The sequence below is a fragment of the Suncus etruscus genome, chromosome 8 (assembly GCF_024139225.1).
Source record: "Suncus etruscus isolate mSunEtr1 chromosome 8, mSunEtr1.pri.cur, whole genome shotgun sequence".
NCBI classification, from domain to species: Eukaryota; Metazoa; Chordata; class Mammalia; order Eulipotyphla; family Soricidae; genus Suncus; species Suncus etruscus.
The window spans coordinates 92772090-92799904 of NC_064855.1; the positions used below are offsets into that span (position 1 = coordinate 92772090).

The 27815-nt window shown below is 36.9% G+C and overlaps 1 protein-coding gene across 4 annotated transcripts in view; it reads left to right on the plus strand.

Annotated features, from left to right (window-relative positions):
• Positions 1-5430: 5430 nt before the first annotated feature.
• The window catches only part of LMO7 (LIM domain 7), a 102202-nt gene continuing 79817 nt past the window's right edge, over positions 5431-27815 (plus strand). For 3 of the 4 annotated variants that reach the window (XM_049778946.1, XM_049778944.1, XM_049778945.1), the window contains exon 1: positions 5431-5556. The gene's annotated coding sequence lies outside the window, so the exon portion shown is untranslated. The remainder of the gene's footprint in view (positions 5557-27815) is intronic. The other variant, XM_049778947.1, reaches the window with a different exon arrangement.

The following is a 27815-nucleotide window of genomic DNA, read 5'->3' on the forward strand; positions in this document are numbered from 1 at the left end:
CCTATCGATCACACTAAATTAAATTGGTGACCTATCTTAAGAAATTTCCACTTGTTATTTAATCAGACGTCTTTCTATTGTTAACTATTGTCAAATGTGGAGTGAATGAGAAAGTAAAATGTTAAAAATGAAAGACATAGGAATTGTTGGGTTTGAAATTATTAATCCATGTAGTTAGTCAATCGTAATAATTGAGAAATAAATCTCAGTTAAAGATCAAACAAGGAGTAATGGAAGAAAAACAAGATCTAGAAATGAAGCTGAGGGTGTGGCTTCATCCTGATAAATACCTATTAAAATCTTAAAAGATCCAAAGTGGCACCTTGGAATTCTCTTTGGTGAAGCAATAAGACTCTCAAGAAACACAACAGTGTTGTCATTCACTTATTTCAGAAGTCTAAGGCAGAGACTTCTCTTGAATTGACTGTGGGTATGACTTTTGCCAATGGAATGAAGTTCAACAAGATTCACAGAAAATAGTATTTTTGAGGGCATTTTATTTACAAAAATACTAAGTTAAACCCCCAAATAAAAGACAAAAATGATAAAATTAGAGCTTTGTAATCTTCTAAACTTCACACATACAAATGTTGGAAAAATAGTATAGCAGGTTGGATGCTGGCTTTGCATGTGACTGACTTGGGTTTGATCCCCAAGCCCTACCAGGAGCAAATTGGAGATGTAAAGTCAGGAATGAGTCCTGAGCATCTTGGGTGTAACCCCAAAACAAAAGCAAACCTATAAAGCCACAAATAAGAGTATTTTTCATAGGAAACAGAAGATGATGGGATGAAAGTGGAATGAAGATTCCAAAGGATAAAACAAAAGACCATGAATTATTCCCAAGTCTCAGAACCAAATTATTTAAAATTTTAATTTATGATTTAAAAGTTCTCAAGATTTCACTTAATCACTGATTCAGTCATTCCCTTATGTGCTTTATTTCCCCATCTTTGAAATGGGAGTTGACCTAAGTTTGATCGCCAACACCATATATGGTTCTCTGAGCGCTGCCAGGTGTGGCCCCCAAACAAAACAAGGCAGAAATAAAACAATTTCAATCAGGCACTTAAAGCCAGTCCTTACCTCTTGCACATCCCAATTTGATTTAGATTGTGGAGTTTGAAGTCATTTTGTATATGGATGGAAATTTTGGGGAGTGCATTAGTGAATTTGGCATGTGAAAGAGACTTGAAACAGGCACTAGAAAGTAAACTGAGATTCTCAATCTTTAAAGTTGATTCTCATCTCTTGCCATTTGTGTTCTTGTGTAAGTCATCCTATGTTATATAGGGAAGTCGCATATAACAATGGGATGCTGAGGAAATAGTGAATTGGCTTGCAAAACTAGAACAAGAGACATGCAGTTTCCATCTTGATCTTGGGTCATTGTCTTCGTTGAACAGCCCTTTGGCTATAACCACTTGTTAAAGAGCTGTGACTTCCTACTTTCCATTTGCTCTAATTTGCTGGCCTATATATGAATGACCTTCAGAGCCGAGACCTCAAACCCCAGGAAACCTGTCAGACATCTTATATGCAGCCTGATAAAAGGACCACAGGACAGAATCATCTAATTTATAACAATAAAAAATTCATGACTTTTAGAAACTGAATGCATAAATAATTTTCTAGGGATACTATAGTACCTATCATTTACTATTTATACCATACTTTTATACTATGGCCTATATTATAGTGTCTTTATACTCTATATTGTCCTATATAATATTATATGATATAATACCAATAATATATAACCAATGCTATAGTATCAATACTGGCACCATATTGCAATGATATTAAACCTGGAATTAAGGTAAACTTTGTAATTTTCACATCTTGTCTCCAATATTATGTCTTCTTTATTTGATCAGACTGTAAATTCAGCTTGCCCCTCAACCTCACACTTATTATGACTGCTCTTACAATTAATTTAGGACTGAGAATTGTAGAGGCATTTAAGAGAGAATTTGAAAAATCTTCAATGTTTACCATTTATCTAGTCTCTGCTTTTACTGACAGTCATATAAAAATTTAAAGCTATAAGAAGTCTACTGTAGAAATTGAGGGTCCTTGTTTTGGTGGTTTATTTTTGAGAAACCACTTTTGGTTTTCATAGTGTAGAAATTGCACATGGCTAACACAGGCTTTTGACATGAAGTATGAAATATTTGTGTGAAGGGTTGGGCTGTGGAGGGCAGACCTTCCATCCCAATGCTGAAAGAAGTTTGCCCTTGGTGTAATGGGTTACAGATCCATAAACTACTCAATTTCACAGATGAGGAAAAAGAGGCCAGAAAGGTTAATGTTTCCAAAACCACACACATTTGGTTTGTAGCAGAACTAACTTGGAGTCCTGGCTACCAATACAACAAGATAGATTTGTATCAGGCTTTCCCATTGTTTGGATTTTAAAGGTTTTGCTAGCTTCAAATGAAAATGAGTCTATTAATCGAGAACTTTCTTTTAAATATGTTGTTTTTCTCGATGTTTCCAATAGACATGAGAATTATATGATTTTTATATATTTTTATAGGTAACTCATTATATCGGTTCTTCAAAATTACTCAATTAAATTACCACTGGGCTCCAATCCAATAAACATGATTTATGTTACAATTGTGGTCTGTGTATAACCCGTTCCTGTTTGTTGCCTAGGTCATGTGTGACTTTGGCTTGAGCTTCATTGAATTACCTTATAGAGAGTCTGCTTTTGACTATAAAGGCTTTTTTTTTTTTTTTAAATAATTAGAACTTAATTAGAACTTAATTCCATTTTTCCTTAACTTCAATGAAGTATAGCCACTTGGGTTTTAAGTGGTTTCTTTCCAAATACTTGGATAGATTTCGAGGCATGTGTGGCTTTTATGAATCTTTTATGAATCCTTATCAACAAATACTGAGTGACTCACTTATCTGTGGCATATTGAGAAAGAAACCAAGGGAATAGACAGTTTCAGTTCCTTGAATTATTTAACTGAGATTACCAAGTGGTCAGAGTGAGAGAGTGGAGGAATGAGATGTTCAAGATGTAACACAAGGACATTGGCGGAGTGCCTTGGTTATTTTGGTGATTGTGAAAAAAAAATTCATATATGTTAACAACTATTATAAACCTGTGACCTGAACTATAATCATGAAGTTAAAGAATTCAAGTAAAAATTGTCCTTACCTATAAAGAACCATATTAATGTAATTCTATTTTCATAAAATATGTGAGAATGTTTTTTACTTCAGTAGGTTTGCTGCTTATAAGAATGTGTTAAAATATTTAAAGTCAGACCAAATTAAGTTGATCCAAGAAAAGCCTTCTTATGGATTATTACCCCCTTTTTGTTTTTTAGTTTTTGATTTAGGTGCCATACCCAGTAGTGTTCAGGAATTCCTATTGGCTTTCCACTCAAGAATCACTTCTGTCTGGCTTGGGGAACCATATGGGATGCCAATAATAGAACCTCATCTGGTTGTGTGCAAGGCAAACAAACGCTTTGCCCACTATACTATCTCTTAGGCCCTTAACCTATATTTTGATCTGATATTTGTATCCTAGATTACTGGGTCACCAAGCCATTTTTTTCTTGCCTGATTCTTTGAGTATCCGTTTTAAAAACATTAATTTGAATCATGTGGTAATTACAAATAGCATAGGTCTGAGAAATTTTGTGTGCTAAACAACAAAATAATCACATTTGTTCTGCCTGGAATTTTCCCAATATGCTATTTCCTTTTTACCCACAAAATCAGATTACATTTTTGTATCAAGAAGCTGTTTGACTTTTGACTTCTAAGATCCTTGAATCTTTGATCTTGTATTTGAAGTGAATCATGGGCTTCAGCTTTGGCCTAGGCTAGGTGATATATACTATTTTATTAAACCGAGTAATCTCTCATCCTACAGTATTTTTTCTTTAAAAATAAAAAAACCCACTTTGTTCCTTTGCAATCAGTATTGCTTTCCTTTTGCCATGTCTTTGTTTGCCCTGCCCCCCCTCATACCCATCATACCCTACCTGCCTTTTGCTGAGTTATACTTTTTTTTTTTTTTTGTGGTTTTTGGGTCACACCCGGCAGTGCTCAGGGGTTACTCCTGGCTCCATGCTCAGAAATTGCTCCTGGCAGGCACGGGTGACCATATGGGACGCTGGGATTCGAACCGATGACCTTCTGCATGAAAGGCAAACGCCTTACCTCTATGCTATCTCTCCGGCCCCGAGTTATACTTTCTTCATGTTTCTGTTTCTTTTTTTCATTCCCTTCTTGCACCACCCTGCTTGTTTTCCTGTGAGGCTGAGTTCACAGGGCAAAGAATGTTTGCTTTTCTCCCAGTGGTAGGTGGTCTTCTGGTTGCTCACAGCCATCTGCTAGGAAAGGAGGTGAGGATTCTGGGAGGCTTACTGAGGTTCACACCACAGACATGCTGTTGCCATTCTGTTTACATAGAGGGACGTGTGTTGGCATGTTAGGAAGCCACTCTCTTGCTTGAGAACCCCAGTGGGTGAAGGTCGAGTTCACATGGGATCATCACACGCTCAGCCCTGTACAATATTTACGTATGTAAGAGGAGTGAAGATGGAAGCTCAAACCAATTCTGCTTGCCCAACTTGCTTTGGAAATGCAGCCGCCTGTGAGAGTGGCTTTGGAGTCAGTGTTTGGAGCAGTGCAAACTCATGGCAAGTGCTGTCTAGTGAACGAAGGATTTGGTTCTGGAAATGAGATATGAGGACAACCTACATTTTCATCTTTGGAGGCTGTTCCCAGGGCAGGTGCAGGGCATGAGTCATGTGCCACACCTAAAATAGGCGAATGAGCCAATGAACGCCTGGTTTCTCCTGGGTCCTATGGCAAGGTTTCTCTGTCTGTCAGAGCCGGCTCAGCAACCAAACCCAGATTCCAGGTGTGGTATTTATTCCACAGTCGTTCTGTAATTTGTAATCATAGAAACAGAATGTTCCTCCTCTTATTTCTTCCCTGCCAACAGTTTCTGGGTGGGTGAATGTCAGTAGCTGGAGTTATTTTTAAAGAGGAGAGGTGAAGCTTGCCGTGCAAAGCTAGGAAGAGGGCGTTTGTTTGCAGAGCAGAGCTGACATCAAAGTGTAGATTACTGTTCAGTGGCTAGGCACTTGTCCTATAACAGGTAATGTTTAACATGCCAGTCACAAAGATCACAGAAACAGCATATGCCCAGCATAGGATAGCACTACTGCTTATGCTCTGCTAGACTGAAAGCCTTAGTAAGCCTACACACCAGTTTCTCTCTCTTTTTTTTTTTTTTGAACATGTGAAATTGGTCTTACTGCCTCCTTTTTTGCTGACTGTAATTGGACTTTGAAGCTTGGAAGTTATATCATAAAAATTGGTAATTTTTTTGTCTGAGAGAGCAAGAGAGAAAAAGAGAGAGAGAGGGAGAGAGCTCGGCTAAGCAATCACTTTCTACTTCTTTTCACAGGATAATATAAACGTTTTTTTGAAAGCTTGTGAACAGATTGGATTGAAAGAAGCCCAGCTTTTCCATCCTGGAGATCTGCAGGATTTATCTAATCGCGTCACTGTCAAGTAAGTTGGACTTGTTATACATTTATATTTATTTTTTCAATGTAAGCTTGAATGCAAAGAATTCTTGAGAGTTCACAATTAGCTGGAAAGGGTTTCGCTTTCTTCCTTCCTCTGCTCTCATTCCAAAACAGAATATGTAAAATGAGTTTGGGGTCTGTGGATCTGAAGCTGTCTATGACAGTATGTCATAACCGGAATATTACTTTATATTTTATTGTATGTCCAACACAATTATGTTTGGTTGCTAATGGTGAGGTTCCCCTTTATGTTGACTACTGAAAAGTGAATCTAGAGGTTCTAGTATAACTTCTGAGGTAAAAGAATGATTAAAAATTAGTTTTTATAATCAGAATGAAGGTTAAATTATGACTGTAAAAGAGAGTGCAGTGAAGCTCAAGTATTAGAAAGACAGCTGTGCCTGGGATCAACATGTAGATTTAATCAAATTGTCGATTATGGCTAATTTTTAAAAAATGAACTTTTTTCTTCTTTTAATAGTAAGTACAGGAAAGTGAAAGTGGGAATAAAAATGTACGCAGGTGTTTCTGTTGGGTTTTAGGTGGAAAATGGTGCCCATATATGAGTATATAGTTTCAGGAAATCTGGTTTTAAGCTCTCGTGAGACTGTTTTTCCTCACTATAAATCTAATTTTCTTTTAGTGAGTCAGAATAAACTCGTGCTACCAGATATATGTGATAGAAAGATATTTCAATTTTGGAATAATGACTACCTTTCCTTATCATGACTCTTACACTTAATAAACATTTTTTTCCTGAGGGAGAAAATGAAGAAAATAAACACCTTTATCAAAATAACAGAAGTGCAGAGATTAGTATTTTACTCATTCAATGTTTTTTTGCATAAATAATTTGTTTTCTCTGCTTTAATAACTTTCTGATCTTAAATATGAGCAGTAGTTTTTGCATAAAGTAATTCTGTCCTGTATATCTTTTATAAAACATTTTCGCCCATTCAGCAGTGTATCCTAAAGATCTGATGTAATTTGAAAGTCTATTCTTATAAGTGAAGGATCATTTTGATCCTCAAATGCCCCTTTCAATTAAATATGCTTTTCTAAGAGATCTAGCGAAATGTGCAGAACAGAATGAACCTGTCTGTGTTTTCTGACTAATCAAAAAGTAGTTGAGAGACCCTAAGTCTCATCATGTAAAATGGCTTGTTGATTTCTGCAGTGTGTAAGGTCTGTTTAATTTTCCTAAAATATACCAATGTGAAAAAAAAGTCATTCATTATTGTGCAGTTAACATTCTATTAAAAAGACTACTTGGTGAATAAAGACATTTTTGATTTTGAAAGTCTTTTTCTCATCAATGTCTATGAAGCATAGACATTTTCTCCCTGAAAAATCATAGCTTAGAAACTGTAGCCTGTGTTGGAGAGGGTTTGTGGACTAGGTAAAACAGGTGGGTTGACTTCCCAAGGTAAGTGCAGAAACTGTACCAAACTTTTTTGGGAGTCTATTTTGTGGGGGACTAAAGTGTTCAGAGCAAATCAGTATCTGGGCTCAGCTCTCTGTGAAATGCAATTACCAACAAACTGAAACTGGGAGGTCACGTAGTTACCGCTGAAGTAGGAAGTATGTAGAACAACTTGTTTCAGTGGAAACCACAAGTCCATAAAAGCAAGGTGTGCCTAAGTAGTACCGGTGAGAATGTCCGAATGGAAACCTTAATTCTCCTAGAAAATGTCTCTCTTGTCTGTTGTGGGCTAAAGAGAACAGAGGTAAGCTCTGGAGCTCCATTCAGAAGCTAGGAAGTCTCTCGTTAGCAAACTGGCAGATAACTAATTTGAAAATGTCACTTACAACTTTTTGTGCCCTGAGATCATGTTTTAATACAAGGAAGCAGGCGTCAAGGAAAGCAAAGAGTTGTTTAGTAAGTAAAAACTCACATTTTATCGTTTAGAGTTTTCTAATGTAGGTTTTCGGTAGGTTATAAAAAAAAATCTGTCATTAATATTGGTCAGAGGACTTGGTGCTGGTTAGATCAGTGATGTTCAGCTTGAGGGAACTTGCCCTCCCTCAGGGGATAGTATATAGTAATGTCTGGAGGTTTCTGTTTGGGGAGGAGGGATACATTTTGCAGTACTCGGGGATTACTCTTGGCTCTGCACTCAGGAATTACTCCTGATGGTGCTTGGGTGACCATAGGAGGTGCAGAGGAATGAAGCCAGGTTGGCCACATGCAAAGCAAATGCTCTATACTCTGTACTATCTCTCCAGCCCAATATCTGGACAATGTCTGAAGTTTTTTGCTTCCTTTTATGAGGGAAGTGATGCTCATGCAAGAATAGATTTCTAGTGCTGATCTCTAGTTTCTGGTCTCAAGATAGAGTTTTTGTAACTGGAGTGAGTGAATGTGGGTACCTAGGGTCAGACTAAGCATGTGGAATGCTTCTGGTTAGTAGGTAATTCTGGTCAGACTAAGCATGTGGGATGCTTCTGGTCAGTCTACATACCCTTTAATATCAAGCATATTCCCCATAACAAAACAAAGAATATTCCTTTCCCAGATATTAATAGTGCCAAGGGTTGAGAGCCTTGACTTACAATTTCCAACTTGTATCATTCTGCCAGTATGATAATTATGTGAACACCAAGGATACTGAATGGTAGACTTTTATATTCTACTACAATGCAATGCTTAATTATAAAATTTAGGTAATTTTAATATACTTTGCATTCAAAGGAAAGGCTCATAACTTTTGAGTGTGCAGTAATAGTACTGACAATTTTTTACTCATATGAATAATATAGAATTAACAAGTGTGGACAGTGATTTGATTATTTTGAATGGTGCATGATGAATTTTGCAGTTTTCAATACTAGTAGACCTCTGTGGGTCTCTTACAAGTTCAGCCCATGACACATGTTTTCATGAAAGCTTCAGAGCAAATAGGAAAGGACAGTTTATAAACTTGTGTTTGCAATTGGGAGGGACTTACATTAGTAGACAACTGTCATGAAAGTAAGACAGGGCCTGGAGCCAAGGACAGTTGTGTGTGGTGAGAATGAATGACTGAGAAAAAGCAGTAGATGTGAAGAGTCATTGATGTTGGATTCAGTGATCCAGAAGACAACCTACAAAATGCTCTTCTTTTTGGCAATATGAGCCTTTTTATTTAATCTGCAATAACATTTTACCATACAAATCTAGAGTCCACTTTATATTTCTGTAATTACACCAATGAAACACTCTAGTGTTCTAACAGAATTATTTCATTTCTAGGAAATTGACTGGATTTTCCAATTACGTTGAAATTGTTCAGTTGATTTTGGGTCTACATATAGTAAATAAGTCAGCAAAAACTTGAAATGTGAATGTTGAAGCTTCTTCTTGACTTCTTTTTTTCCCCACATGGCTGAACAGATTTGTATCTTACCTTCTGTGAGTGCAAGGTTACAGCAGAACTTAGTCTGTCTGCTGTGTTTACTCAGGTTGAGAGTTAAATTTGTGTGCCAATAAGTAAATACATTGCTGATTATTAAATTATTTCCATGTTATAGTGCAATATTACATTATTGCATCTGTATTATAATAATGTTAATGCATTGACATTAATTTGAAATATTCAGCTGACCTTAGAAACACACCAATCCAAAAAGAAAAGGTGAAGCTCTCACAGAGCTGTCTCTGCACTTTCTAGAAAAGGCCTTGAGAAGAGTGATCATGGTGATTATGGACCTCAGTCCACTGGAGTACTCCAGTCATGAAGGTCATACTCCATGTGGTGCATTTGCCTATTAAGAGCCACAAAGCACTTCTTATGGAAAAACAAACTGAATAGCCTGAAGGTTGGCACAAAGATAGGGCTGAGCACCAAAACTTTTATTTATCTGGTAGATTAATTCCAAAACTAAATCCTATATGTAATCCATGACTCCATCCACTTCTGTATTGAGATTTCTCAAGCAAAAAGAAAAAAGGAACAGATTGTAAACATGTTTCTTTTTTCCACCCCCTTAACATTTCCAATCCAGTTTTTAACACTTCCACAGATACATTCTGTTCATAACAGAATTAAAGGATGGCAATGCTGAAGAATATAATTTATTCATGCAAAGAAAAATTATTTTTTTTAACTAAAGACTTCCTATTATGAAGGGTATTTCTCTTTTAGCTCCAGAATTGCAATTTTATTTTATTTTATTTTATTTATTTATTTTTTGGGGGGTTTTTGGGCCACACCCGGTAACGCTCAGGGGTTACTCCTGGCTATGTGCTCAGAAGTTGCTCCTGGCTTGGGGGACCATATGGGACACCGGGGGATCGAACCGCGGTCCGTCCAAGGCTAGTGCAGGCAAGGCAGGCACCTTACCTTCAGCGCCACTGCCCGGCCCCCAGAATTGCAATTTTATTTTAATTTTATTTATTAATTTGTTTTTAGGCCACACCCACCTACACTTAGGGCTTACTCCTGGCTCTTACTCCTGTGCTCAGGGTCACTCTTGGAAGTGCTCATGGGACCCTATGTGATATTGGGGATCCGATCTGGGTTGGTCATGTATTGGACAAACACCCTACCCACTGTACTATCTCTCTGACCCATCGAACGTGAATTAAGTGGTAATATTGATTGAATTCAAAGACCACTTACCAAATGAATTCAAGAATCTTGTTCTTATGCATGATTGTTGATGAAGGAATATTGGTGGGCTTGGGAGAGGGAGTTGAGACTTTAGAGCACATGCCTGCCTAACCTGTGTGTGGCTGTGAGTTTCATCCGGGCAGTTCATGGCCCACAGAGCATCTCCTGCGGGCTTGCCATCCCAGCACTGCCAGACTTGAGAACTACACCATCAGGTCCCCACAAACACCACTGGGTTTGGCCCCGATCTTTTTTTTTTTTTTTTTTTTTTTAAGGAAGAGTAATATAGTAGTTACAGGCAAGATTGGTTTTAACATAATTCCCTTGTGAAAATAAAGTAGGCTCATGGTGGTATTTTAAGGGTTTATTTTTTTTTAAGCTTCAAAGGGGTGCTTGGGTTTGCAGCAATACTGTAAAGCCAGGCTCCAGATGGCACTCCTTAAATCTGCCAAACTCAGCTGGAGATAGCAACGGGAATGTGTGGTTTACTTTGGTGTCTCATTTTTTCCCTCATGGAAATGAAAATATCCCTACTTTGAATGATGTCTTTCCCACCTCTGATGGACTTGAACCTGATTTTGCATTCCCTCAGTGGCTTCCAAATGAGTTTTCCAAACCAATTCTCTGTTTGGAAGAAAGCAAACTTCATGGTCTCTGAGCCTGGATTTGTAACTTGAGCATGGTGACTTCCACCTGTCCATGTGTGTTACTATTTTAAAATGTTCCCTCCCACCAAGTAATTAAAAGGCACTAAAACAGCCAGGACCCAGCCTGCACCACTCACATCTTTAGACCAGTGGGTCATTCTTGGGTGTGTGGCAGTTGCTTGCTAGAGAAATCTGCATTCCTTTGCATTGCGATCGCTTGGCTTCAGATCTGAAGAGGGGGTAAAAAAGAAAAAAGAAAAAGAAAAGAAACAGACACAGAAGGTTACACTCCTAAAGGGAATTGGGGTGTACTTTTTTTTTTATGACTGAAACCCAACTACAAACATGTTTGTAACCATGGTGCTTAAATAAAGATATTAATAAACAACAACAAATAAGCCCAACTATATATTTAACTATCTTAAATGCTTTTGCATTGTAAAGTTTGAATACGAGACTGCTTAACTTTAGGAAAAAACGTAGTATGGGGCCAGAGAGATTGTATTAGTCTGTAGAGTGCTTGCCTTGTCTCGGCCTTATTGCCTTGCCCTGGGTAACCTGGTTTCAATCCCTGGCATTTTATATGGTCCCCGCAGTCTGCCAAGAGTTATTCCCGAGTGCTTAGCCAGGAGCACCATTGGGTGTGTCATGATCTCTCCTGCTCGCCCAAAAGGAAAATAAGAGTTAAAAAAAAAAAAAGGTAGGGGGCAAAGAGATAGCACAGTGGGTGGGGCATTTTTGCCTTGCATGAGGCTGTCAAGGATTTGATCCCTGGCATCCCATATGGTCCTCTGAGCATTAACCCCTGAGCGTAAAGCTAGGAGTAACCCCTGAGCATCACTAGGTGTGACTCCCAAACTAAACAACAACAAAAACCCAAAACCAAGCAAAAATGTAGTGGCACATCTGATACTGGAATTGAATCCAAGGCCTCAAATCCACAAACCTTGTGCTCCACCACTGAACCACGGTTTACCTTTCACCCTGTACGCTAGATTTTTGTATCCTAGAAAGATCCACAAGTTCCTGGAAGCCATCTCTCTTTCCTCAGCTTTCTACTAAATAAAAACAAAAATAAAACAAAAAAGACTCAAAACAATAATAACACATAACATGTCTTGTTGGATGAGACTACAAGGGATAGATGTTCTGGTCAGGATCTCTATCTTCAAAAGTAATCTGACCTACATTCATTGCTCCAAAGACTCTTCACTTAGATTCTCATCTGATAAGTAGTTGACCCGAGTCAATTCTTGGGCAGCTGAAGGAATTTGCTTTCTTTGACCAGAGTATTTATTCTATAACTACATCCTTCAAAAAGGAAACCATAGAGACATATTTTTGGTCTGGGTTGCTGTCATTAAAGAGATTATCCTGTCTTATTAGAATGATATGTCTGGATACTTTGTCCTTCCAGTTGTCTGTAGAACTGCTATTGTTGAATTAATCAAATGTTAGAAATTGTGTGTACTATAGTAACTGTAATGCTGTCATTTTGTTTCTTTTGTGGGGGAAGGGGCCTCTCAAAGGCAGTGAGTGCTCAGGGAACCTGTGGGCTCACTTCAGGTGATTCTTATTCAACCCAGCATGTAGATTCAAATGCTATGGCATGAGGACATGGTGCTGCTTGGGTCTTGCAGTTTCAGGTCAATCAGAGCCACTCCATCAGTTCTTTGGGACATTTAGTGTTAAACTCCGTGCTACTCAAGATCTCAGTGTATGCTTATTGAGCTATTTCCTTGGCCCTCTGCTCTCAGGCATTCTGAGATTACCGGTCACTGCAAGTGTTAAGTATTTTTCTGAGTTTTATGCTTTCATGTTGACTGATATAATTGATTGTCAGTGTGAGGTTTAATTTAATACTATTTGAGATAGCATTAATTAATACTGTCATTAATAATTATTAACTCTTCATAATTATGCCAACTTATTATTTTATTAAGTATGTTATTTATTAAATATTTTATAATAATATTAATAATTATTAATGATATTGATAAATTAATACTAATTTAATACTATTTGAGAGTGTGAGGTTGTTGGAGTGAGTTGTGAGCATAATTCTTTACACCTGTTTCTGGGTAGAAAGAGTAGAAGGTGACACATAATCCAATAGAGGGAAATCTTGGTTTCCCAGAAGTCATTTAAGCATCACATAACTAGTACAGATAAAGCATTGTCTCCGAGACAGGTGTTTATAAAGATATCAGACGGGGAAATGGAAGTCCTGAATTAGTGAGGTCAAGTTGTAGTCGAAGAAATGTCCTGGTGAGTTCAGTTAGAGAACATGATGTTAGGATGAAAGTACAGGATTCTCTGGGAGTGCAGAGAATAGGCTTTTTAGCTTTTAAATTAGAGACACTTTTAATTGGAGGTAGTTTATCTTCTCATTTGGGTTTTGAAAGCATACATAGTTTGTTTATTCCTTCTTTCCTTTTTTTCCTTTCTTTCCTTCCTTCCTTCCTTCCTTCCTTCCTTCCTTCCTTCCTTCCTTCCTTCCTTCCTTCCTTCCTTCCTTCCTTCCTTCCTTCCTTCCTTCCTTCCTTCCTTCCTTCCTTCCTTCCTTCCTTCCTTCCTTCCTTCCTTCCTTCCTTCCTTCCTTCCTTCCTTCCTTCCTTCCTTCCTTCCTTCCCATCAACACTACTTTTTCTCTTGATTTAATACGATTTGAGACTAGAGAGAGCCCTTAATTTCCTTTCTTGCTTTCTGATACTTAGGTATTTACATGGTTATTTGAAAAACTAGATTTGAATTATGCAGACTTGTGGGGCTTTTAAAAATAAGATGTAGAAAATGAGAATTTTTCTTGTCAAATCTTCCTTCTCCTCCTCTTCTAATCTTTCAAAATTGCAAAATAGATATTGCAGTCACTGGAATTCCAGTTTCAATTGTCTTTCACTTATCATTCCTGAATAATAACATATCAAATGTAATCGAAACTTTATACAGTTTAAAAAGACTGTTTCCTTTGAGTGTAACAGCAATAAACTTAAGTGGAACTTTGAACCATGTGTCTTTCAGAGGAGTTGTTGGAAGATTTAAAATTCAGGATGATATGTAAATGATAAATACTAAGGGATTTTTCTATGCTGATACACTTTAATGAAGCACTTTATATTACATTGAAACACTTTAATGATATTACATTGGGACTTCTACTCACTGTTCCTCTTGTAAAAGATATGCTTATGATTTTAGGACACAGAAATGTGGTGATAAGGGATCATTGAAGTGGAAATATAGAAAATGAAAGATTTATAAAAGAGGGAATAGGGTAACTTCTGATGAATTCATTAAATTAAGAAATTTTGCCAACAAGTTTATAAGCCTTATTCTTTCCAAAGTCAAACTTAATGACTTCTGTACCTAGTGCAAAATGGTATAACCTAAAGCAAATTCACAAATTTCTTTGGAGCATGACAAAACCACTTGAAGAATAGTTGCTCACAAAAATTCGACATTATTGTTATTGATTTTTGGTTTTTAGACCATGCTTACTGGCGCTCAGGGATTACTCCTGGCTCTGTGCTCAAGGATCATTTTTTGTGGGTAATGGGACCATAAAGGTATGTGGGTCCTGGAGATGGAGCTTGGGTCAGCCATATTGGAGGCAAATGTCCTGCCTGCTGTACAAGTTGGTCTGGTCCCAACTTGACAATTTCTTAATAGTTCTATTATAACTCAGGCTGAGCTTCTCATTACTTACCTAAGGAAAATAAGAAGTTCAGTAATTGTATATCAGTTGTCATGAACAGGCAAGCATCTTGGATGAGAGCAGGGATTAGCTGTGCCCTGACGTAAATTTAATCTCATCTCAATCAGTCTCTTGGTGACTGACTGCCTTTTGCTAGATTTTTTTTTTCTACCTGTAGTCCATTTTCTGTTTGTGAGCAGACATTGGTAATTATTGCTTTCTTGAAAGTTAGTAAATTTTAGGAATGCTACTGCCTCATGAGAATGTTGGAATGATGATATAATTAGATACGTCACATTATGGCAATTGCTATAGAGTTGTGCTCAGTGAATGTTAATGAACATTGTAATTATTCTCATACTTGCTCTTTTTTTCTTGACCCTATTTTGCTTTTGAGATTTTAGGTAATTTCGAAATATTCATCTTGCTATTCTTTTATAAGCTACGGACAAGCTGAATAGAAATTATTAGGCACTGTCAGGCAGTTTATTTTAGTTATTTCCATCGTAAGAACATCCCAGATAAGAATTTCTCTTTTTGCTTCATAAGTGTGAAGTGAAATGATTCAAGAAGAGTAAATTTCACAGCTATATGACCTTAAGCAAATAATGGAAAGGATTTTTATTTATGGGATGTCTTAACTTCCATAGCTTGGACTTCTTCCACTGTATTGTCTAAACAGGACTTAAATAGTCTTAAAAAGTGTGCTGATACTCATATTGTGGTACAGGTGAAATTTTGTCAGTTGCTTCTAAAATCTAGCAGCTACCCCCACCATGAATTTCTATATATGATTGATTTGATATGTGGCAAATATCTTTGTATTATGATTAGTTATTTGTCTTAGGTTGACAATTCAGTAATGTAAGGCTATATATATAGGTATATATATATATATATATATATATATATATATAGCATGGTATCAAATCAAAGATCACTGATTATAAGACCTGCTAATTTTTGAATATTAAATGAAGATGTATTTGTCTTAGAATAGAAATATTCATGGTCTTTTAACACTGTGTACTTGAAAAATAAAACAGTATTTGGATGTTACTGATATGAGTATAAAAACACTCATATACTCCCACTGATATGAGTATATAAATACCTTTCTAGATTTTATGACTGTCAGGCTAGTATTGAATGTTCAACTGTATTTACCATGATAATAGAACATTCCTGCGTAAGACTGAGGGTTATAAAACATTACTAATCTAAATTGCTCAGGATCATAATACTATACTTTGACCTTTACAGATGTGGCATAAAAACTGTTTAAAAATAGAACTGGGAAACATATTTTATTTAGACTAATCTCTTGTTTGCCATCTTTTGATGCTCTAGTTGACTTCATCTTAATAAAACCAGACTAAACCATGGTGTTCTTTTTCATTGACCATTGATTAGGAATAAATCCCCATTAAAACTATAAAGTGGAAGACATATCATTGTATAATAAAATTAATATAAGACCTTGATGATAAATTGGAGCCCTTATTGAAAGCCACGATTAAAAGTAAAAAGTTATAATAATGCTAGTGTACTGAAGAAAAACTGCTTAGTTCATTACTCAATATATTGCTTCGAGTCCTGCTATCAGTGTAGTCATTGGAAGGTGTGAAACAGGTGGTAAGCAGAAAGCATCAAGTGTATTAATAAATAGCTCAGACTAATTCCAGTAACATGAAACTCGTTGCAGAAGAGAGAGTGGCAGATCAGATAGTGACTCAGAAAGCAAAGTCTAAGAAATGACTCAAGCACTGAAACACTTAAGTATTCCTTTATGGATTTTTCAATAAAAGGAGTGATCACTTCCCTTTACAAGACACTAGAAATTATTTCTTGCTAGTATTTCAGTGAAAACCTCCAGGAACAATTGTGTTTTATTAGTAGGAAGAAACTTCAATGTGACTATGACGTGTTTCTCAAGGATGGGCCCTGTGGCCCAATGTGGGCCCTGTGGGGTTCCAAAAGGACCACAGATAAAAATAGCATAAGTGGGGGCCACAACTTTGAGACTAGGAGACCTCTCATAGGACAAGTGAAACTGCAAGAAAGAAACAAGGTTGGAAGTGGGCCACAGATGGAAAATGATTAAGAAATACTGTTTTAATATACTAAAGAAAAGGAGCTAATAGAAGCCCAAGGTAAACCTATCTTGTTGGAAAATTTCAGAATATAGACAGTCTTGAATCTTCTTTTTCTAACACTACCATGCTAGTGGCATGATAATATGGTAATATTATTATGGTAATATTATGATAATCTAGTACAGAAATATGCACTAGTACTCCCCCCCTCAGCTTTAAGACTATTAAATAGACAAAGTGAAGAAAAATACTTTGGGATTAGGAATGGAAAGACAATCAAGTTTGGATGCTTTGCTTTGTGTAATTTTACAACAATTTTATAAGATAGGCAGTTGCCTGAGTATACAGCTCTGGAATAAGGCTTGCTCAAAGTCAAACTCTTTGTATTAGTGATGGATTCCAAGTGACAAGCTTAGTATTAGTAGAAAGCCTCAATTGGACTCTGTACTGTTACCTTCTATTATAAATGGGTCCTAACAAAATGTGAAGATAAAACAAAGGAATTTTTTTCTAATGTGTTAATGTCTATTAGATTTTATGAAGTTGGTTGGGAAGAAAAGAAGTTCTGAAGAGAGGGAAACTCATAATCTTTGGCAGCTGTGGTTGAGACATTACTCAGATTTTATTGAGCTAGTGTTTTGAGAAAGTGCTTCTTAAACTTTACTGTGCAAATAAAATTCCCCAGAGGATTTTGTCATATGCCAGTTCTGATTCGTTAGGTCTGGCAGTGCTGGAATTCTAGAGTTTATTGGCTACATCCTGTGATGACCAGGTTCTAGACATAGGTTTGGCCTCTGAGCTAGCTTCTAGTGGTACTTGGGGAATCCGGGTCTTCCACATGTCAACATATGGGTGCCAGACCTATGAGCTAGCCTGGGTCTAGTCTCTCCCATCAGTGGGGTTTCTGTTTGTTTGTTTGTTTATTTTTAACTACCTCTAAGCCTTGCCAATGAGAACCAAAGTAATTACTTGAGGTATTCTATTAACAGAATAGAAGTGATTATTTTTATGAGAAGGTTTTAGGCAATAGTGGTAATGAATACATACTTAAAAAGAGGAGGGTTGAAAAAAGAATATGACTGTAGTAAAAGCCTGAGGTGTCTTGTACAGATGAGTGAGAGGTGGGAGACCACTGTAAGGAGACTGGCACTTCCCAAAGCACAGAGTTGGGAAATTTAAGTTGAACATTTTACAGAAACTCCTGGAAGCAAAGCATGGCATACAGTTAAAGATCTCTATTATTAAGGCCTGTGTTTGGCAGGATTTGACAGTGAATTTGGACTGGCTTGAATGGATCCCTTTCTTTTGAGAGTTTAAACTTTCTCATAGCAGGATTATTACCCAAGTGGTTGAGTAAAAGATTTGGAGGTAAAAGCAGATATTTAGGAAGATGGAATGTTGAAGTAGTATCTAGAATGGGTTGAATGAGAATAGCTGGGAGACTGCAAGAGATGTTACTAAATTTGTTACATTTCATGAGTATTTTGGTAAAGATGCCAACTGCTAAAAGTGGTCAAAATATAAATGAGAAGAAAAGTCAAAGATGTTAAAGACGCATGGGGTGACTAAAGGGAAGGAGTAAGAAAAATTAGCTTTTGAGCTGTGTGAGTATAAGCAGTGACAGGCAAGTCCTTCTGATCCCTTTAAGGAATTTTATTTTTTTTGACTCTTGATTTTCATAAGGGAGGACTTGGTATTTGTATTCTACCCATATCATGTGTGTATCCTTGAGCTGTGGACATTCTCACTTATGAGCCTGTTGTGGCCTCCATTCACCACCATGTTAAATCTAAGCACATTTCACATACATTTACATAGAGTTTTCCTGTCACTGGTTACTTATCATCTTGCATTATAATTTTTTTCTGCTCAGCAAATTTGCCAAGAAAAGACTGTGCCTTTCTTTTTTTTTAAAGTCATTTTTGCAAACCATGCTCTCCTGTTTCTCATCCAGAAAGCCCCCCCCCCCCCCCCATGAGAAGAAGTAGCTGGATTTCTGGTTATAGTCCTTGTTCAGCCAGTAGTGACTGGGTAGTACCTAGTTAGCTTCTTTCTCTTCTTATCTTTCCTCCCTTTCCTCTGTGAAAATGGGGACCCACATAGGGATCACTGCAAAATTAATAAATTTAGTATGAACAACTTTAGATGCCTGGCACCCAGAAATATCCATTGTATGTTAAGTGTTTATAGCTATTCATTAGCTATGAATAATTATTTCTTATATCATTAAGTGATAAAAACTTTAGACTACCATGTATGTGTTCTTTGAACAGTGTGGCATTTACAAAATACACAAGAGTGCTTTTCTTATTAATGCTTCACTTTTCTCTTTTGTGCTATCTATCTAAACATTTCACTCTAAATATATCCAGGGCTCCTTAAGTAAGAAATATTTGGTATACAAATACTATCTATTCATGCCAAAAATGCTTTAGGTATGGTTTTAAATCTACTTGCATAAAATGTGAGAGGAGGAAATAGTGCTGTTAAATAAGTACTTTGAAGTTGATTTTCTTTCTTGGTTTTTAGATAAGAGCTAAGAATCTAAGACTGTTTATAGATTGTCTCACAGTAAAATTTTAGTCAATTTTGTTGAGAATCCTTAACATGAGATTGACTTTGTATACAACATTTTGAGTGTAATTGTTAACAAGTGAGTGTTAACGAAGAGAATGTAGAATAGACTTCCAGGACTTGTTTTGCATAACTAGAACTATTTTTTTTTAAACTAGAATTATTGACCCTTGAACAATATGGATTTGAACTCTGTGGACTTGCTTATAGGAGAACATTTTTGTAACTGTGAGTTTGTTTTTATTGGGTTCAAGAACCTTGGGTGTTGGAAGGTGTTTGGTCAATTCATAGAGCCCTCAGATAGAGAAAACTGACTTGGAGGGACTTCGATAACTATAGATTTTCATATTTATGTTGAGGGTGTGGGGATATTCTAAAATTAATTGCCAGTAAATATTATGGGATAACTGCAGTTAAGTTGTAATTAAGTTTGGAATAAAATTTTAATTTTTGGAGTCAATTTTGCAAAAGATATATGGTATTCCAGAGTTAGTGAGTAATTTATTTTTGGGGGGGCACACCAGTGATGCTCAGGGGTTTCTCCTGGCTCTGCACTCAGAAATCATTTCTGGCTTGGGGGACCATATGGGATGCCCAGGGATCGAACTGCAGTCCATCATGGATCAAATGCTTGCAAGGCAAATGCCCTACTGCTGCGCCATTGCTCCGCCCCCAGCAATATGATTTTGATCACTGAAAGGATGAGGGAGAAATGAAAAGTTCTACTCAGATGAGAAGAAATAGCAGCTGAGGTAGGAGGAGAGGATGGAGTAGGCCAGAGTAGGTCTCTTTCCCAGGAGAGAGAGGTAGAAACCTAGGTGTCTGCTCTAAAACACAATCAGGAGAGGAAGATTCTCTAGTCCTACTCTTGGCTGAGAGAGATCTTAATGGTAGGTAGATGCCTTTTATATACAAAGTTTGGTCCTTTTCCTCTCCACCCCTCATCTCTCCTCCGCACCCTCCCTTCTTCTCCTTTCCCCTCCCCTAGAGAATTCAGGGATCATATAGGATACCAGGGATTGAGCTCAGGTCAGTTGCATACAAGGCAAATGTCGTACTTGCTGTACTATGGCTCCAGCCCCTTGATTTCTTCATATGCTAGCTGGTGACTTAAAGGAAAAAAAAATTGGGAAGCTTTATTTAAATTACTTCAGATAGGGGCCGGGCGGTGGCGCTAAAGGTAAGGTGCCTGCCTTGCCTGCGCTAACCTTGGACGGACCGCGGTTCGATCCCCCGGTGTCCCATATGATCCCCCAAGCCAGGAGCAACTTCTGAGCACATAGCCAGGAGTAACCCCTGAGCATTACCGGGTGTGGCCCAAAAAAATCAAAAAAAAAAAATTACTTCAGATTAGTATGACTTTTATAGTATGATTTCAGTAAATTACTAATATTTTACTAACAGTTATCTCAAATATGGTGTCAAAAGTATTTTTGGTGTCATAGAAAAGTTGACATTTATAAGAAGATAAATATTGTATTTAGAAAACTGTCAACCGTCAACTCTGGAACATATTATTTCACAATCACAATCAAGCTAATGCACAGGGACATCTATTTATATGAGTTCAAAATGCTTGATCGTGCCACAGAGTTGATATGAGTGTTCAGTTTTTAACCTGAACTTATCAGAAAGGCTCCAGGGAGACTAATAGAGCTTAAGGTTGCATTTCATATTCATTTCAAAATTTTAGTGGGATTGTTAATTTGAGTATAAGCACTGCTGAGGAATATTTTCTCATAAGAGGTGACAGTTGAAATACCGAACCAAGAAGAACTAAAGAGAGAATTTTCTACAATATAGTCATTTTTCAGTAGGAAAAAGTGGTACAGAATGGGTGAGGTGGCTTTCCAAGATTGCACAGGGAACTCTGACAAGTGTATAGCTTTACCTTCTGGATTTTGGGAGGGTCTTTCCACTCTAGCTCACCAGTAACTTGGCCAAATAGTGCACTTGACTAATAATTCATTTTGCTACGTGATATTATGATTTCATATTTGAATGGACAACTTCTTATGTTTTAGGTACTATAATTACATTTAATAAATTACTGTATTTTTGGGGTCAGTAAATTGAATTAAATTAAAAGCCAAACTTGAAAAGCTCTTACTTACTTGAATCAGTCGATCAAAATATGTTCACATTATTTCATATTTAATTTTCTATACAACCTATTTCCCCCCTCTATATTTTATTTCTCTTTCATAACTGGTTCCTTATTTACAGTCCTGTTTACGCTTGACTCTATTTGTATTGAAATATCTTTATTGCAATTCCCAGTATAGGTTTTTAGAATAAAGTGGTCTTAAATTCAGACTCATTTAACCTTTCACCACAAGCAGATAAATTATTCCATTATTATTTAATACACATTTTTTTAACTGGAACAAATGAGTTGGATTAGGCAATAGGAATAAATGTCCAGGCTGGTTTCTCACCAATTATCTTTATTTGGAGAATGGCATACATGGTATCACAAGAACACTAACAGATGAAGACCACCCATGTAACTTGTTAGAATCTTTGGAGTAGCATTACAGTAAAGCTGACAGTGGATGACTTTTCGGAAATATTGCAGAAGAAATCACTTCTGTACTTTTTGAAACATTTTGTTCCATGGACTTGAGATGTGTGCTTTATTATGTTTTTATGTTTTCTCTTTCGGATCCCATGGGGCGTTGGTGTTATGCAATGAACTCAAACTTCCTTGTCTTTAAGCCCTAAGTTTGAAACATCCTAAGGGTCATTTCTGCTGGTAGTGATAGAAGCGAATCAAGTGGATTTTTATGGTGTTATGTCAAGCACACCCATGCCCAGGGGAGTATGTTGAGGTGTTTCAGTCAACACTAGAAAAGCAATTGGCAGTAGTTCCAGGCTTTTCACTTAGCTTTGAATTTATTTGTGCTTTTTATTGTTTTACATCCTAGTTGGGTAAGCCTAGAGGAATTGAGTTTCAGGTTAACTTCCTTTTTCAGATAAGTAGCTAAATGTGTTTAAGCTATAGTTTCAATTAAGCTATGGCTTTAACTCTGTATATTTCTAGACTTTCTGTCAGTCACTTGCATTCAACTCATCTAGTACTATACACCCTAGTTCCTGAGCAGCTTTCTCAAGAGGTTTGGAGGACCTTAGAATTCTTTTTATTTCCCCATCTTTCTCTTTTCTCTTCTTTTTCTTTCTTTTTTTCTTTATTTAAACATCTTGATTACAGAACCTTAGAATTCTTAACAAGAGTCCAGGTGCCATTGCAGCTGCTACTTCTGAGGACTTTGATTCTAGGGGAAAAAAATGAGTGAGAACTACTCCAGAGAGGAGGAATGTGACGTGTAATTTATTCTGAAGATTTTACATATAATGTATATGAATATACATTTTCATTTTGTTTAAATGTTCTATACACTTCCAGTATTTGAATAATAGTTGTGAAAGAAAAATCAGATTAGTCCTCAAAGTTCTTTGGTCCTTTGGGAGACACAAAGTATCTTTACAATGGAAATGGGTAGTTAGGGATTAGCTAGGCTTTATATTATTAGGAGCTTTTGAATCTCTAAAGTCACGGATGTTTTCAGGCATATGCATCTCCCTGAAAATACTGCCATTGAAGAGTTAAGTGTTTGACAGATTCTGGTCATGTTCGTGTGTGACTAATTGGCATGCGATGGTGCTTCAGTGAGTAGATAGGCCCTGTGTGTTAAACTTGCCTGTTTAAGTTAGTAAAGTATACTTTACTGTATAGTTAGTATACTAACTATAGTCTGGAGTCAGTTAGTATCATATTTAACAAAAATTGCTCAAATGTAGAAAGGGGTGTAATTTACAGTCTGGGATTGAAGTAGTGGAGCCCTGTAATTGCAATGAGAGGGAGCAGATGACAAGGTTAAATGTCCTCATTATTTGGGGTACCTGGATTGGATAAAGGTATGGTCTTCCACTGCTGGTCCAGAGGCAAGGAAAGGTTGAAAACCATTGTTCTACCTACTGTCATGGTTATAACTGCTTCATGGGGAACTATATGCAAGATAGATGCTGATTTTCTAGTGCAAAATGGTTGAAGAGGACTGGGATAGAAGGTTAGAAGAGGATGAATATTATTTTTTGTTTTTTTCATTAATATCTTTTTTGGGAAGAGATTATTTTTGTTTTGGGGCCACACCTGCTTGTACTTGGGAGCTACTCCCAGATCTGTGCTTAGCGTGGGTGGTGGTGTGCCTTCCTGCATGAAAAGGCACTTTCTTTTCAGTCCTATGAAGTCCTATGACTAGAGAGGGACACAATTCTGCTCTTGACATTGATGAAGCTTGATTAATAAGAGAGACTAGAGAGGAGCCCAGGTATATCACAGTTCAGTGACATACTGAAAAATCAGCCTGCGCTGGGTAACCCTGGGCTCTGATGAGAAGCCTCTAGAAGTGGATAAGGTGACATTAGAGGTAGATGACATTTGAGATTCACCTGAAAGGATGAGTAGTTCAAAAGAAAGGGATACAGATTTTTAGGAAGAGCCTTATCTCTTCTGTGAGGGTGGGAAGATTAACACTGCTTAGAACTTTCTAGGACTTTAAGAACAGGAATATTGAGTTCATGCCAGATTAGGTAAAAAAAAGAAGGTGTACTCTGTGGTCAGATGGTGAATATGAAAGCAAACATTTATGAACTTGAATTTGATAGGATTTGATTGGTGGCAGATGGATGAGGAAGTGGTAGGAGTTTGGCTTGAGCCTTTGCTTTCTGGCTCTCAGTCCTGGGCCCCTTCAACAGGACTGAATGTGTGGAAGGATAAAAAGACTTGGGTACTAAATGAATAACTTAACTGAATTTTAAATATCTCTTGGGGATGTTTGTTCATACCCAACTGTGCATGGCTTACTACTCCTGATTTTGTGCTCAGGGTTCACTCCTATCAGTGGTACCAGAGCCCAAACTCAGGTCAAATTCATGCAAGGCTAGCACCTTATTCACTGTACCATCTCTCCAGCCCAGAATCTTAAAATATGAATTGGGATGGAATCATTAGATTCTGAACTGGAATCATTAAACTCTAATGATAGGGGGAAGATAAAAGACACATATGAAAAAAGTTTCCTGGGAAGTAGTAGTTTAATTTGGTTTGGATTAAAAAATGATAAGGGGAGAAAGGGGAAATAAATAAACCCTTAACCCATTAGACTAATTTTCTTGAAAGTTTTAAAAAGTATTCACAAATAAATGATACAGATGGAAATGAATATAAACTAGCCTGAGGTATATACAGATGGAATATATATCAAACTATGAAGTTAATTGAGAGTCAGGTTGTATCAATCTGAATTTGAAAGCCATTTTTATATTTCACTGAAACATTTTCTCTCAACAATTTCTGAAAGGTGATGCCAATAATTTGATAATCTGAAATTCCAAGTGTTATGTGAAAGGCTAAATGGAAATTAAAAATCTGTCAAGAGTGGCATATATGGATGGAAATTTTTAAATAATGTCTGATATAGATTTTTAATGCAATACAGGTAACTTTATATAAATGTTAAGAAACAAAATATACCAAAAATGTGATTTCTTTCTTAGGAAGTTAGTCATTTCCTCAAACTTTATTTTTCCTCATGAGATGGAGTAGTTTTGGTCTTATTCATCTTTGGGTATTTAAAAGCATTCACAAAGAAAGAAAGAAGTCATCTATTGTCTCTTTTCTTCTCTATTGTTACTTATATTCATATCTTCGGAATTTTGCCATGGAAAAGATAGTGTCACTGTGGATTTTAGAAAGTTTACTGGAATTTTACAACTCATTGAAATTTTATATACATTTTTGTGGCAAAATTCAGGTATAAATGGAGTTGGTTGTGCCTATCAATGCACTGTGGCAGTGGAGGGCTGTGGATAGTTGTGGCTAAAGATAAAAGTGGGCACTAAGAAGTAGCATAGGTTTGGGACTGGAACAATAGTATAGCAGGTAGGACATTTGCCATGCACACGACCAACCTGGGTTTGATCCCTGACATTGCATATGGTCCCCTGAACCTGGCAGGAGTGATTTCAAAGAACAGAGCCAGGAGTAACTCCTAAACACTACTGGATATGGCCAAAAATAATAATAATAAAGAAGTAGAGTAGGTTTTTTTCACTCTTCCTTCCTCACACCCCCACACCCAGTGATACTAATATCGTTAAAACATTTAGGTGAGCTATATCTGGATTTGAATTATAACCACAGAACAAAGGTAACTGCTGGAAATTTCTTAAGTCTTATTCAACATTGATCTCATATCTATAAAATGTAAAGCTATATTGGTCAAGTTAAATTGCATATGATGTGCACAGAAAAATGCTGATGTAGGATTTTTATTGGTTTCTTCTTACCACATAGTCATAATTGACCTCAATTTAATGACTTACAGACAACACATTTATTGTCTTACAGTTCTGGTTCTAAAGGTAATGATGTCTAAAACAGTGTATCTCAACCTTTTTCTGACCCTGGTTCTTTTCTGACCTTCTTTCCTTCCTCTATTCCCTGTCCTTCTGATTGATCACTACTCTTGTCCTGTTATTTCCTACAATTATGTGATTTTTTCTTTCTCCACTTGTGCCGCCCCCCCTCCCCATTGAGATATCCTGGATACTCACATGAACCTTATGGTTTCCAACTGAGAAACACTGGTTTAAAACATGTCTCAAGGTGCTAAACTCAAAATGTAATCAGAATTGTTTCCTTCTAGAGGCTTCAGAGAACATCCTTTCTTTAAAATAGTCACGTTTCATCTTTTCTCTTAAAAGAGTGCCACTGGATTAATTCAGGGTCCAACTAGAGGGTCTTAGATGTCTCTCCTTTATAGTTAAATTAACCCATCTACATATTCTTTTCTGCCATAAAAGGCAATATCAAGCAATTTTTGGAATGAAATAATGAACATCTTTTGTTGGAGTTTATTATTTAGCCCACCACAGTATCCAATAAATCATACATGCCGTGAACAAGAAGTAAAAAAAATAGAATTGGAATGATTTACTTAAACTATGAAAATTGGGGGTAGTACCCTTCCCAAATACATAGGCAATGTATTTGATATGGTTTATAGTATGGTCATCATTCTGGAGGGCACAAATAAATCTTAAAATGTATAAATATCACTAATGGTTTAATGGCTTACTTAGGCCTTTAAATGTGGGAGCATGTATGTGATCAGTCTTTCTGAGGAAAATATTGTAATAGGCCTTTCATAGAGAAAATGAAGATCTAATGCATCCATTTCGTGCCACTTTAAGTGGGGGGAGATAGGTAAGTTTGGAGCCTTTTTTCCAAGATAATAAGAGTGTTGTGCTCTTCACTACACTAATTGTAATTCTTTTGGCATTTAGTTTATGCTCACGAATTAGGATTCAGACCCTAGGCTAGGCATTGCCCTTCTACCTGATGATAGTATATTTCTCATTATCCTTTCAGGTGTGTAGTCAGTCATTCTTGATGTTTGTTTTGTCTGTCTCAAATGATGCCTTGGTCTCTGTTGCATCTTTAAATCATTCTTTCAACCGGTTTCAAGTTTATAGCAATCTGGAGCATGATTTCCTTGATTATGAGAAGTAGAACTAGATTCATTACAGCAGTGTTTATCAACCCCGTAGGCAATGTTTGGTACTAGGCTGAAGACAATTCTGATTACAATCAGAATGGTGTGGGGATAGGCTACTGATAGCCTGGGGAGAAGGGCAGGAATGCTGCTTAACAACCAACAGTGCACAGGACAATCCCCCACAACAAAGAATTTTTGAGGTTCATCAAATACCTCAATAACAAAACGGACTGATCTAAAAAGATGGGTGAGGGCTTGAATAAGACACTTCTAAAGAAGACATGAATGGCCAACAGGTATGTAAAAAGTGTTCAGCTAACATTAATCATCTGGAAGATGCATAGCAAAGTCACTTCCTCTCTGTTAGAACTGCTATCATTAAAAAGAAGGGGATGTGGAGTAAAGGGAATTCTTGTTGATATTGATGGAAATGTTAATCAATTCAGTTGCTGTGGAAAATGAAGCTTAATCAATTCAAAGGCTGTGAAAAATGAAAAAATATAGGACTCAGAGGATTAGCTCAAAGAGCTGGAATGCATGGCTGGAGGCCCAATGTCTGGCTTGTCTGGATCCCTAACCACTGAGCCAGGAGTATTGCTCAAATAGTGCGAGGTGTGGACCAAAAAATTAATATTGGAACTAACACATGATCTAGTATTGCCACTTCTGGACAACCACACACACACACACACACACACACACACACACAAAGGACTGAAAAGATAGCCAAGATCTTCACCCCATAATTATTATAGCCAAGATATGGAAACAACATCTATAAAGTATTAATTTATTTAGTGTGATATTATTTATTCATTAGAAAGAAGTGCTGCCACTTAGTATAATATTGATATACCTTGAGGAATTGTAATGGAAGGAGGTGGTGGTGGTGGTGAAATAAATCAGAGAAAGGCAAACTATTCTACTGATATCATTTATAGAGTATAAACACACACACACACACACACACACACACACACGAAAAAGCGACCCACAACCATGAGTGGAAAGTGGTTATCAGGAGTTGGGGGCTAAGGGAATTACAGAGTTGCTGTGTTAAGTGATGGAATCTTGCAA